Source organism: Macrobrachium rosenbergii, chromosome 3 (genome assembly GCF_040412425.1).
Source record: "Macrobrachium rosenbergii isolate ZJJX-2024 chromosome 3, ASM4041242v1, whole genome shotgun sequence".
NCBI lineage: Eukaryota > Metazoa > Arthropoda > Malacostraca > Decapoda > Palaemonidae > Macrobrachium > Macrobrachium rosenbergii.
In genome coordinates, this window is record NC_089743.1 from 73,569,522 (window position 1) to 73,582,302 (window position 12,781).

The window sequence follows — 12,781 nt, forward strand, 5'->3', positions numbered from 1 at the left end:
TGCTGAGCAACCACTCCAGGTCCCATGAGAGAGGAATCTAGGGGATGTGAGTGACTTCCCACAAGCAGAATGGGTCAAGACAGTCTGACATCTCCAGACACCTGCCCTCTTTAACTGTGCTACTAAGAAGTTGCTCCAAAATACAAGGAAAGGTCCCTCACCCATGACTTCATACGCTCTTGCATGAACTGTACAACTGTCCACTTTGCCATATGAGTTGTAAGGTCATTTGTTTACTGCATGAAACAAGATAACCTAGAAAGGGTGTTTCTGGACACCTTTCCTGTGCTTACTGGTACTAACACGGAGTCGCTGACACTCTGGCCTAAAACTGAAAAACTCTAGCTAACTTGGAATAGAATGGGATATACATAAAATCTGGACCAAAGGCCAAGCACTAGGACCTATGAGGTCATTCAGCGCTGAAAGGGAAATTGACAGTGAAAAGGGTTTAAAGGTGTAACAGGAGAAAGACTTTTTCAGTTGCACTAGGCCTATGAAACACTTGTTGGGAGAGGGAGGGCAGTAAGATGAAGAAAGAGAATATGAACGAAGGTACAGTAAAAGGAATGAAAGGGTTTGCACCTAGGGGCTGACGGGACGTTGCAAAGAACCTAAAGTAATGCGTACACTGCAACCTACACCATGTGAGGCGCACTGACAGTGCTAACCCCCATGGGAATCTAGCTAGGCTAACCTGTCTCATCCAAAACTGATGGGCTCTTGATTTTTGGCATAAATCGGAGATGAAAGAGAACGTGTGCAATTCCCAACCCACTGAGTGCTGGACTAGATAAGAAAGGTCATGTAACTTGCCATTACCTTCGTTGAGGCTAGGCAAAGGCTGAATTTAAACAACAGGAAGGGCTTTGTACTGGGCACCAATCTGGCTAAAGCTTATTGAAAAAGTTAACCCAACCTTCAAGTCGAGTTGTAAAGGCTGGACCAGTGGTTCTCAACCAAGGGGGTAATTCTAGTGTTTCAGGGGGGGATTGTGACCACAGATTGGCAGGCTCAAACTGGTTCTAGTACCACAAAAAACATAGTGTGCATCAGTTTGCACTACTGAGAGGCCACACTGGACTTTCTCTCTGCCAGCTTGTGTGTTTGTGTTAGTATTTTGCAGGATATTATTTGGAATGCACCTTATAAGGCAGACAATTTTGGAAAGGGGGGGGGATGATATTCTGACATATGGTTGAGTTAAACTGAATATAGAATTTAGGCCAAAGGCCAAGTACTGGGACCTATGAGGTCATTCAGCGCTGAAACAGAAATTGACAGTATAACGTTTGAAAGATGTAACAGGAGGAAAATCTCGCAGTTGCACTATGAATCAATTGTTAGGAGGGTGGAAAGTAAGATTGAAGAAAAAGAATATGAAGGGGGGGTACAGTTAAAAGAACAAAAGGGGGTTGGCCTATTTCTAAGTATAGCTCCGCACAGACTGTATGGAACAATTCCACGAATACGAGAGACATTAGGGAGCCATATGTTCAAGAAGGGATTGGCTAAGGAAATCTATTACAAAAGGAACCATACTAACCTAACATACCCTAACTAAGCTAACCCAGTAAGCCATGTTACTTAGCTGGACCCCCTGGTGAAGGAAACGGAAATTCTAAGCTGTAGTTCCGTGGTGAGCTAGACTATGGCAATTGACGTTTTCCTGTGTTATTTTACTTGTTTTGCAAGAATTTAAAATAATATTTTGACCTCTGAAGACTGCAAAACGGGGTAGATCTAAGCCGGCATTCCGCAACGAGCTCCTCACCCACCTCCATAGCTAATACAGCAAAATGGTAACCAGTAAACACCCCTAGGGTACGTTAGGCTGGTATTTTTTGGGGTGTTTAGGGGTTACAAATTTGCCGTATTAACTATGGAGGGGGGTGGGAGGCTCTACCCCGCCAGTAGTGTAGTCTTCAAAGGTCAATTATAGTTTAGTTACAGCCGACCAACAAAATATTACTTTAAATTCTTGTAAAGCAAGTAAAATAACATAGGAAAACGTCAATTGCCATAGTCTGGCTCACCGCGGAACTTTGGCTTGCTGTTGGCCCAGCGTTCGACTCTCCGAGCCGCCAATGAAGAGTTAGGGGAATTTATTTCCGGTGATAGAAATTCATTTCTCGTCATAATGTGGTTCGGATTCCACAATAAGCTGTAGGTCCCGTTGCTAGGTAACCAGTTGGTTCTTAGCCAAGTAAAAATAAGTCTAATCCTTCGGGCCAGCCCTAGGAGAGCTGTTAACCAGCTCAGTGGTCTGTTTAAACAATGATATACTTAACTTTTTACGGTTTAGAATTACCAAAGAAACTCCACTTTTATCAAAAGTTCCCCTATAATACTGCGCATGCCCGATGGCAAAAATATAAACAGTTCTGTGGTTAATTACTGGTTAATTACAGTCGACCGACAAAAAATAACGGTAAACTCTTAATAAGCAAGCAAAATATTATAGAAAAAATCAATTTTCAAGGTAATACCCGACGAGGAGGTAATACTTAGTTCTCCTCGAAAGGTGTTGCAGCTAGGGGCCGAAGGCACGCCGCAAGAACCTTAAATGATGCCTAGAGGCACCGAATGTGGTGCACTGGCGGCGCTATCATCCTGAAACTCTACTCCTGGATATAATTCCACAACAGCGAATGACTTTCTGAGGCGAACAGGATTAATAATGTACAGTGAAACTAATTATCGTTTAGACGTACCCAGAGAGAAGTAGTAATGCCTACTTAGCCTATGCTGAAATGCACAACTCCTCTTCAAGACTCAAGAGCTTGTAAATTCTAATCAAATACTCGACACTGCGACAGTAGTAGTAGTAGGTGGGTTTTGCCTTTGAAACTGCTCCCTTCCTCGTTTTATTCCTCCTTTGTGTTTGTTTACCTTTTTTTTTTGTCTCTGTAAAGCCATAACTCTTATGAATTCTTTCCCATTTTCAGTTTCGTCCTTCAGCAGATCTATAAATAAAAGTATATTAGCTATCAATTCCTCTTTATTTTCCTGATGATATGGCTGATGCACAAAACTATTTCTAATCTCGTTATATGCTGGACAGTAGAGTATGAAACGTTCTAAGTTTTAATTTTTTCCTCACAGCACAAAATATTTTGTATCTTCCCTTTTAGCATATCCCCATACTTTAATTCTAATGTGCCTAGTCTAATCCTACTGGTCAACATTGTTTTTTTTTCAGTGTTATCGTACCAGATTTCCTCTGTTTTCCTTATATTTTCTGTAGATTCTTAATGTCTTGTCATTCATGCTTTTCTGTCCCAGTTATCTATTATTTCTTTTAGCCGCTTACCTTTAAGCGATTCAGTTTACTTAATGTTTATTCTTTCATTTACTCTTTTACTTGCAGAATCGGAGGGTTTTTCTAGTTTTCGTACTGATCCATGGTTATCTCGTATAGGAGCCTATTTCCACCACTCTCACGTGTTTTTCAGATAAACTAGTTTATTCTTCATATCTCTTGAGTGGCAGGAAGAGGCCCCTATTTTGGATCTTAACGCACAACTTGCTGTGTAACTTGGTGCTTTCAGAATCGTTCTATATACTTGATTGTTTACTTTTTGTAGTTCATTTATGGGTTTCTTGTCGAGTTTCATGACTTCTATGGCATACATGAAGAATGGCATCGTTAATCCTTTCCAATACAGTTTTCCTACTTTCACCCTGCTACAGCTTTTACTGATGACTGCATTAGCCATCTGCTTTGCTTTAATTTGGGCCCTTTTTACCTGTTCTCTGAAGCAGACTTTCATGTTGCTTATCGTTACACCTAGGTATCTTATCTGCTTAAGTATTTTGAAGAATGGCATCGTTAATCCTTTCCAATACAGTTTTCCTACTTTCACCCTGCTACAGCTTTTACTGATGACTGCATTAGCCATCTGCTTTGCTTTAATTTGGGCCCTTTTTACCTGTTCTCTGAAGCAGACTTTCATGTTGCTTATCGTTACACCTAGGTATCTTATCTGCTTAAGTATTTTTATTCCTTCTATGTGATGTACATTTTCCACATCGTCAATAGTATACCAATCGTTGAATATTAATATATATTGCTTTTGTCTTTGTTTATATTTAGGCTACATTCGCTACCTGTTCCATAAGGGCTTGTATTGCATTTGCTATTTCTTCAAGGGTGTGTCGTAGGATTAATCCACCGTCTACATATAATAGTGCCACTATTCTTATAACTTAATTTCTGAAACCTTTTGTTGTACTTATTAATTTTTCGATTATCAAGTAAGTTACTAGCAGGAAGAGTATGGTTGAGCCATTGCACCCCTGCCTTATTCCATTTGTTATATTTATCTCTTTTTTTCTATATTGTTGAGGCAGAGACTTGTTATGTCATTTCTACATATTTTTGCTATTACCCCTGCATGTAGCCTATATTTCATCATGACCTCTATGAGCTTTTTTCTGTTAACCCAGTCAAATCCTTTTTGGAAGCCTACTGATATCACAAATAAAGGGTCTTTTTTCTGTACGTTTTTTTGTATGCGATATTCTAAGATATACAAATTATCAATTCCTTTTCTTTGTTTAGTAAAACCTGATTGCAGTTCGTCTTTTCCCTATATTTTTAACATGCTATTCTATTTTGGTTTTCAGGATGAAGAATAACAGTCTGAAGTTGGGGTCTAGGCATTTTCTTTGTAACGGCTCGGTGCTTCAGATGTTTTTGTGGGTGTGGGTGTGTGTATGGTGTGATAGGTATGCGTCTGTGTTTTAAGTTTTGGACATTATCTTATTTCTTCTTTTCTGTTCATCATATCGTGTTTCTTTTCAACATTATCCTTGCTAAATGAAAATATTTCAACTACTTTATTTTATCGTGATCATATAGAGGCTAGTAATGCAATCACTTCAGTTCACATCTCTTTCCTAAAATCTATATGAAGTAAAAAATTTAAATCTGCATTTTCACGAAAACTATAAGTATTCTCCTGTTTCCCTGCTTATAATATTTAATACTATAGTTCTAGCTTGAAACATTACGGATGAAAATACGATGTCGTATATTTTTTTTTCATTGATTTCTCATTTCCATTTCTCTAAATATTTATGCTCATTTTATTTTCTACCTCTTCGTTTAAGTCTTTACATTTGGATTGTCTTGTTTTGGCTTTTAGTTCAATCACTGTATTTCCCTTGTTCTTTCCTAAATTTTGGCTAAGCTGAGCTCTTGTATATACGTTTTTAGTAATTGCTTGCATTTACCTTCGTTATCTTGCATATACAAGATTATCTTCTTTCATATCTCTTTTTTTATTTAGGTACTACTTATATGTTTACAGAAGCTCCCCATTCACCACCCTTGGTTTCGTTCCTATAACGTAACTATGGCTGTATTCTGTAGCACTATATCATCCCGTTATGAATCATCTGCAACTTATCAATTGTACGTAGCTCCCCTTAGAAATGAGTGAATTGCAATGCTATTTCAAAAAAGTTTTCTCTCTTACTTCATATTATAAGCTGAGCTAGTTCTCTGACTTTAACATTTCTTTTTTTTTTCTGATTTTTAAATATATTCCTTTTAGTATTTAGTTTAATGCCCAGATAAGTAATATATCCCCTACTTTAATCTTTTTGATGCACTATGGTTTATTTTACATACTAGGTATCATGGTATTTTTTCCTTGTTTAATTTCAAGTCACCTTTTCCTCGTTTCTCTTACGAGCTGAGTACTATCTTTTGCGTCCTCTATAGCTACTGCATTATCAGCAACTAATAGTCTAATCTTTATACATTTGAATTAGTATTTTCTTTTATCTCCAGTTCTTTTATCGTTAAATGTGTTTTCGTCATGGACAGTGATGTCAGTGAAAGAAATTTTGTCAGAATCTTTCACATTTTCAATCATTCCAATTATGATGTTCTTGAAGAACTGTGATTTAATTAACAAAATATAAAAATAAGTAAATAATAAAAATATGAAAATCCTTTTAACATTTGAATTTTACATAAAAGAAGAATTTTTAAAATTTTGTTTAATTTATATTCTGAATTTTAATATACCGTTTTAGTATGTATGTAAGGAAGTCTGAGTAAATGTATTTGTATGAGAGCATGTGCTATGTGCAGTTTTAATTTCATTTTAATTCATTCATCTTAGTATTGGATGATCTATTGGGTCCTAGCGCTTGACTTCAGGCCTAGACCTAGTATTTTAATCAAATCCTTCGGGCCAGCCCTATGAGAGCTGAAAGTCAGCTCAGTGGTCTGGTTAAACTACTTTAATAATAATAATAATGAACCTGTAGTACATCCTTGTCTTATTCAACAAAGCGATCTCAATGTCTTGGTCTGTACCTTTTCCCAGGTCAATATTCGATTTACTCATTACATACATGTTTGCTGCTGCCTCTGTATTCATTTCTCGCTATAGTGTGGTTTGGATTCCACAATAAGCTGTAGGTCCCGTTGCTAGGTAACCAATTGCTTCTTAGCCACGTAAAATAACTCTAATCCTTCGGGCCAGCCCTAGGAGAGCTGTTAATCAGCTCAGTGGTCTGGTAAAACTACGGTATACTTACTTTTCGCTGCCTCTGTGATTTATGAGTGCATTCGGTATTCTGTCATTACCTCTATCACATCTCCATTTTTTGAAAACCAAAAGCTTTACTACAGTCCATTGTAAACTTTGTTACCGCTTTTTCATTCAATATTCTTTCCCATTATCGTATTCTAAGATGAAAATGTACACTTCTGATGTGTCTCCTGTAAAACCTGCGTGTCGCCCCTTATCTTCTGCACTTACTCTCAAGTACTTTTCTGTTTCCTCTTTAACTGTCATCATCAACGTCTTATTTGATATATACAATAATTCTATGTCTTAGATTTTTTGCCACTGTTCTACTTTTCTTTTCAGTCACCTGTGTTTTGACCTCTTGCAGTTTACTTGGTTATTTTTCTGCCTCTATATCCTTTTAATAACATTTGGACAACGTTTTTGAATAAGTTTCATTCTTCTTTAATGCTCTGAAAAACGCAGTTTTCTTTGCTTTCAGTATCCGTTAGCAGTTCTTCCTGTTTTTTAAGCCCGTTAGAGTATCTCTTGATGCCTCTGGGAATATATTGATTTACTCTTGTTTACTTTTTCTTCGTACCAAACTAGGTTAACTTTATTCTCATGTTTACAGTACATAACTCTCCAGTGTTTCACTAATTCTCCTATGGCTTCTTATATTTCATGTGTTTATTTTATGGTTAATATTATACCTAATTTTATACTTTTTCTCCTATCTGCCTATTCCTCTCACTCGCTTTAGATGAGAGTTTTTCCAGTCTTGCCAGATCGACGATTTCATGAGTTTCTAGCAAAATTTATGATTCACAAGATTTTTGGGAAGGAAGTTAGGTAGTAGTATAATAACAGTTCTTGCATAAACATGAAACACGGGTTTTCATGACTGCGTATCTTATTTGTAGGTTCCTGAACATCACTGCTGAGGTAAAACACTTTTTTTTTTTCATTAGGCAAGTCCCATACAGAAACAGCTGTCTTTAGATGATAGAAAAAGAGAGAATGAATACCGCCAACAAAAGTGAAAAGCAGTGATGAAAATAGATTTCACGTTTGTCATAAGTAGAAAATGGGAAAGGCAATTTCCAGCGGAATGGATACATCCTAACCTAGCTTATCCCTGGATATAGTTTCCTACCTTACTAAGAGACGGATCTGCCGTAGGAAAAACCTTTCCCCTTCCCTACCAAGAGCAATACAGGGTGAAGGGACATATATTAAGATAACCTATGGTTTAGTATCTTTCCTGACCAGGGAGGCTTTATCTCCCTCTGTTCCTTTTAAGAGTCCTTACAGTCACTCCTCACCGTCACTTCCGAAAGTGCCAGAGACTCAGCATTCATGATGACTTCCCTCACACTCAAAGCACCTCGATTTGAGGTAAAATTTACCAACTCTGCACTGACAAGTCTTACCATACCCGATTACCAAAAGAATATGCTGGTGTTTATGGTAGTTCACAGGTAAATGCTACCTTTAAACCTATAAATGCATTAGAATGCAAAACATAAATGTTCTAGTAGGTTCCAGAAATTCACTTAATTTGTGTGCTTGAATAATTGTAGTGAATAAATTATATCTTTACAAATTCTGTAGTCATCACTTAATAACTCAAAAGGTCACTTGTAATGTAATGTAAGATGTATTACTACGAAGTGAAAGCTCTTCAAATTAAATATTGAAAGGGTAGGGCTTACTTCAACTTTTATGGTTGTTCTATGGCTGTTCGTAAGTTTCAATTGCAACTGTTTAATAATCAAGATATACAGCAGTTTGTAATGCTATAAAGCATATGATGCCACGCCGAGGAAAATGCATAAGGACTGAAATTTTCGTATGACAAAACTTTTTAGTAGAGACAAATGCAACGCGGTATTATCTTTTTACAGTACTACGGATTATAGTTTTTGGAACGCTAGGCAAAATGATAGTGAGTGTAAGTGCATGACAAAGAACTGGGGTCATTTTCTTGATATTGGGAAGCACATTTTAAATGTGCATAAGAAAAATGAAATTTGTAAAATTAAAATTAACAGGCTTTCAGTAGCTGATATAATGGACCTATATATCCTCCAGAACATGATAAAGGTATTACATGATTTCTGTTTCCTGTAACAGGAGAGAGACCATGAGACAACTGAAAACCTGTCACTGTTGTACCCTGCCAGGAGCATCAGTTCTCAGTCATTAGCATTAAGGATGCATACAGCGATGTACTTGCCTCGAGCTGGCCGAAGCCCAAGCCACCAAGGCCAGAAGGCACGAGACCGAGTCCGAACCTAGTCACTGCACTCCAAGGCTGAGGCCGAGGCCACGAGAACCCTGCCACGAGACCGTCAACACACACACACACAAAACACACAAACACATATGTGTATATATGTATATATATACTTGTACTTTGTAGGTCAAGACTCTTGCTTCACCTGTGAGAAGTTCCTGGTTAGATACCCGAGAAGCCTTAGTTGTTTTATATAAGTTCTGTTAAACCCCAATGTGACTTTGTTGGTCTAAGCAGAGAATTAAAGGTCTTGTAATTATGGATCTAGTAAATAGATGATTAGGGAGGGAAAAAAGCCTGGGGCTGCCAACCTCATCATAGAAATGTTGCAGAGAAGTAGAGGTTTAACACCCTCTAGCTTGGGGTATAAATATAGTGTCCTATAGACACACTATATTTGGATATGGACTCTTCTTCTGATGCTAGTGGCAACCACATTTTTTACCTCTGTGAAATTCCATGAATTTAAAACATCATGAAAGTTATCATTTTTAATATCCCAGAATCGGTTACAGAAGAGAAGGAATATGTCATGTCTGACGTGTTTATTAAATGAGAGAAAAATGGGTGCAAGAGCGCATGGTGAGAAAAGATTGAAAGGGAAGGTATGCAGGTTTGGAAAGGACAAAAACTGACTGTCTCTAGGGTAGGTGAATGGAGTAAAGCTAGAGCCAGGCAGACTTTAGTGATGGGTGAAAGTGCGCAGATATGTTATTAGTTCAAGGACTGTATATGTAAAATTGAGTGCGGCAACAGGTAAACTCCCGATAGCGAGAGTATATCAAAGAATAGAGAAATTGAAAGAGAAAGTTTTTTTTTTTTTGGGGCAGGGGTGGTAGAGTCAGAATCTGTACCTGACTAGCTTTCGAGCATGTGAAAGGGTAGTTGTACTAGGGGATTTATATGTACATATAAGTGACAGAGAAATGGAAGGCTTTTTAGTTGGTATGGGATTCCTGGAGTAAATGAAACGGGAGAGAGCCTAGTGTAAATATGCTTGGAAAAGGGCTTGGTCGTTGGAAATACACGATCTTCGAAGAAGAATAATCATAAGTATACATGACTAAAAGAATTCTTTTACATGTATTATTACAGAGAGGATGAAAAAGCAATTTGACACATAAAATGGTTATGAGTGGATTGGCTGGAGGTAGAGCTGATCATCTTTTGGTTGACGATTAAGTTAAAACAAATAAATTTTAACTGAAGAGAGTGCTGTGGATGTGTGACCATAAAAGTGGTGAAGACCAGCATTCTTGATAAGGAAAGTGGTAATTAAATAGATGAAGAAATAGATCAAATAAATGGGATAAGAAGAGGTGAGAATAGATGCGAAACACTCAGAGCCTGTGGTTAGCGTCATTGAAAAGGAATGTGTGCTTGTGATATATATATATGTAATGCACATGTATGTATGTATATAAATATATATATATATATATATATATATATATATATATATATATATATATATATATATGTATGTATGTATGTATGTATTTATTGTGTGAGCGTTTTTGTGTATGCGTTGTATGATTGTCTATCATGCCCCAGATGACTGCACCTAGACAGTCGCAAACTGGTCCACAAATGACGAAAATTTTGACAGGAATTAGCAGCCATGCCTTACAGTTTCTTGGGGAGTCACCTTCCAATTTTAAGAGGAATATATTGCCGACCCTTTAATTGTCCGTGAACTGTGAAATCTGGAGAATAAATACTGTAGAATATCATGAATGCAAATTAAAATTAACTCTAATTACTACGTATAGAATAACGACCAAAAACTGAATGTGCCCTATCTTTTTATATGGGTTTTATGCCTGTCTCTCTTTCTCTTTTCGGTCTTCAGTGGGAACTGTTAAGATACCTTTTTTTTGACAGCCCTACATTTCAAGTTAGCTGTGCATTTGCAGCAGGTGTTGGGCCCAAAAATTTTTCTGCTTCCACGTATATTTAACTTCAAGTTTTCTTGATTCCATTAATTTCAAGACTATTTTAAAAGATTGCAATAATCAACAGATACAGTATACGGAACATTTTTTAAAAGAAGTAACTGTTTTCACTTGCACGCATCATCCATAACGAGAGCATTTCTTCTGATCAGTGTATTAATTACGAACGCAGCGGAAAACCTTTTTCATTTCTTAATTTAAAGAAAACTGTTCAGGGGCATTTATAACTACTTTTCACCCGGGACAATGCTGGACATTCTGCTAGTGCATATATAATATAAATACATACAGACATACATATATACTGTATATAAAGTATATACATATATAAATATATATATATATATATATATATATATATATATATATATATATATATATGTATATACACACACACATACATATATATATATATATATATATATATATATTTTTTTATACATACATATATATAATACACACACACACACATATATATATATATATTATATATATATATATATATATATATATATATATATATATATATATATATATATATATATACACACACACACACACACACACACACACACACACACACACACACACACACGTGTCCAATGGAACATTTTTCACAAGAACTCTTGTTATTAAGAATTAATACTGTTTTAGCGTTAGCTGCTTTGAGGTTAATGTGGTTAACATTTCCCGTTGTCCAATAGGCTTTCCTTCCATGAGTGATTGATGACATCATTGTGTCAGACTTCCAAAAACCGAAAAAAGGAAGGATAACATAATTTAGTTCCATATAAATTCCGCCAGCTGTTTCCTGAGTACACTCCTGCTTTGTCAGTATACTTGCTGCAAGATTTCCGAAGGGGTCTTACTTGAAATTTCAGTTTACTACGGCAAAGACTCGCACATCATGAACTGACAAATCATAGGTCATCTTCTTGAAGTGAATTTTGTTTAGGGCAAAGCAGAAATAAGGGTAAGGAACAGCGTCACATGGGCAAATTTATCTTTTTTTTTTTTCGAAAACAAACCCTGACATACCCACGTGTCGGAATGAATTTCAGATTAACCAGCTTTTCGTTTGCACTGAAATCAATAATGACTCGTTATATAAAATTGTGTTGCATTACTCACTAATAGAGTCTATTGTATAAAACGAAAGAGAAAAGTTATAAAAAAGTTATTTCCATCTTTCCTGGACAAACACACACACACACACACACACACACACACACACATATATATACACATATATATATATATATATATATATATATATATATATATATATATTGAAGAAATAAGTGCAATAAGCTGCAATATTTCTAAAACATCATAAGTCGTCAGTGAGCTGTCAGTATGTTTAAGCGCATATCGACAAGTTTATAAAATTTGGAATGAATAAATAAACTATTTCCTTTCTCCTTCATTTATTGTGATTTTGTAACTTATTCCAAGGAACTTCTTAGGCCTTTCTCTACACAAATGAATAAACTAACAAAATTAATAAACTAACAATAGAAAGTAATGGCAATAAAATTAGAAAAGGAATCTTAATTAAGTCACCTAATTTTTAAAACCTACTTTGCCAGACCCGGTAATATAGATTTTGGTGACTTTTTTGCTGCAGCGCACATTGGAGAGAGAGAGAGAGAGAGAGAGAGAGAGAGAGAGAGAGAGAGAGACTCTACATTCCTGGAAAAGAGAAAAAACGCCAAGTTACAGAGTAGTCGCGGTTGATGTTTAGTTTGTGGAAACATGCCAGGGCTGTATTCATAAAGGCAAATATCAGGAGTGAGTGCAAAATTTATGATACCCTCTGCTAAAGAGATAGCGCGTACGTCTGTGCCTGTAAATAATCCTATTATATGGTGTCATGTGAGCATCATTTAACTTCATATTCGATATGCCACGAATATGTTTGATATCCAAACTGCGCTTCCTATACAAGTGAATAAACTAAATGTAAATATGAATGTAAAATTTATTTGATGAGTGAA

At 36.3% G+C, this 12,781-nt stretch overlaps 1 long non-coding RNA gene across 1 annotated transcript in view; it reads right to left on the bottom strand.

The window, feature by feature from the left end:
• The window catches only part of LOC136825785 (uncharacterized), a 50,277-nt gene extending 47,438 nt beyond the window's left edge, over positions 1-2,839 (bottom strand). The window contains exon 1 of the long non-coding RNA XR_010849456.1: positions 2,715-2,839. This is a non-coding gene — a long non-coding RNA (uncharacterized lncRNA). The remainder of the gene's footprint in view (positions 1-2,714) is intronic.
• Between the last annotated feature and the right edge of the window lie 9,942 nt (positions 2,840-12,781).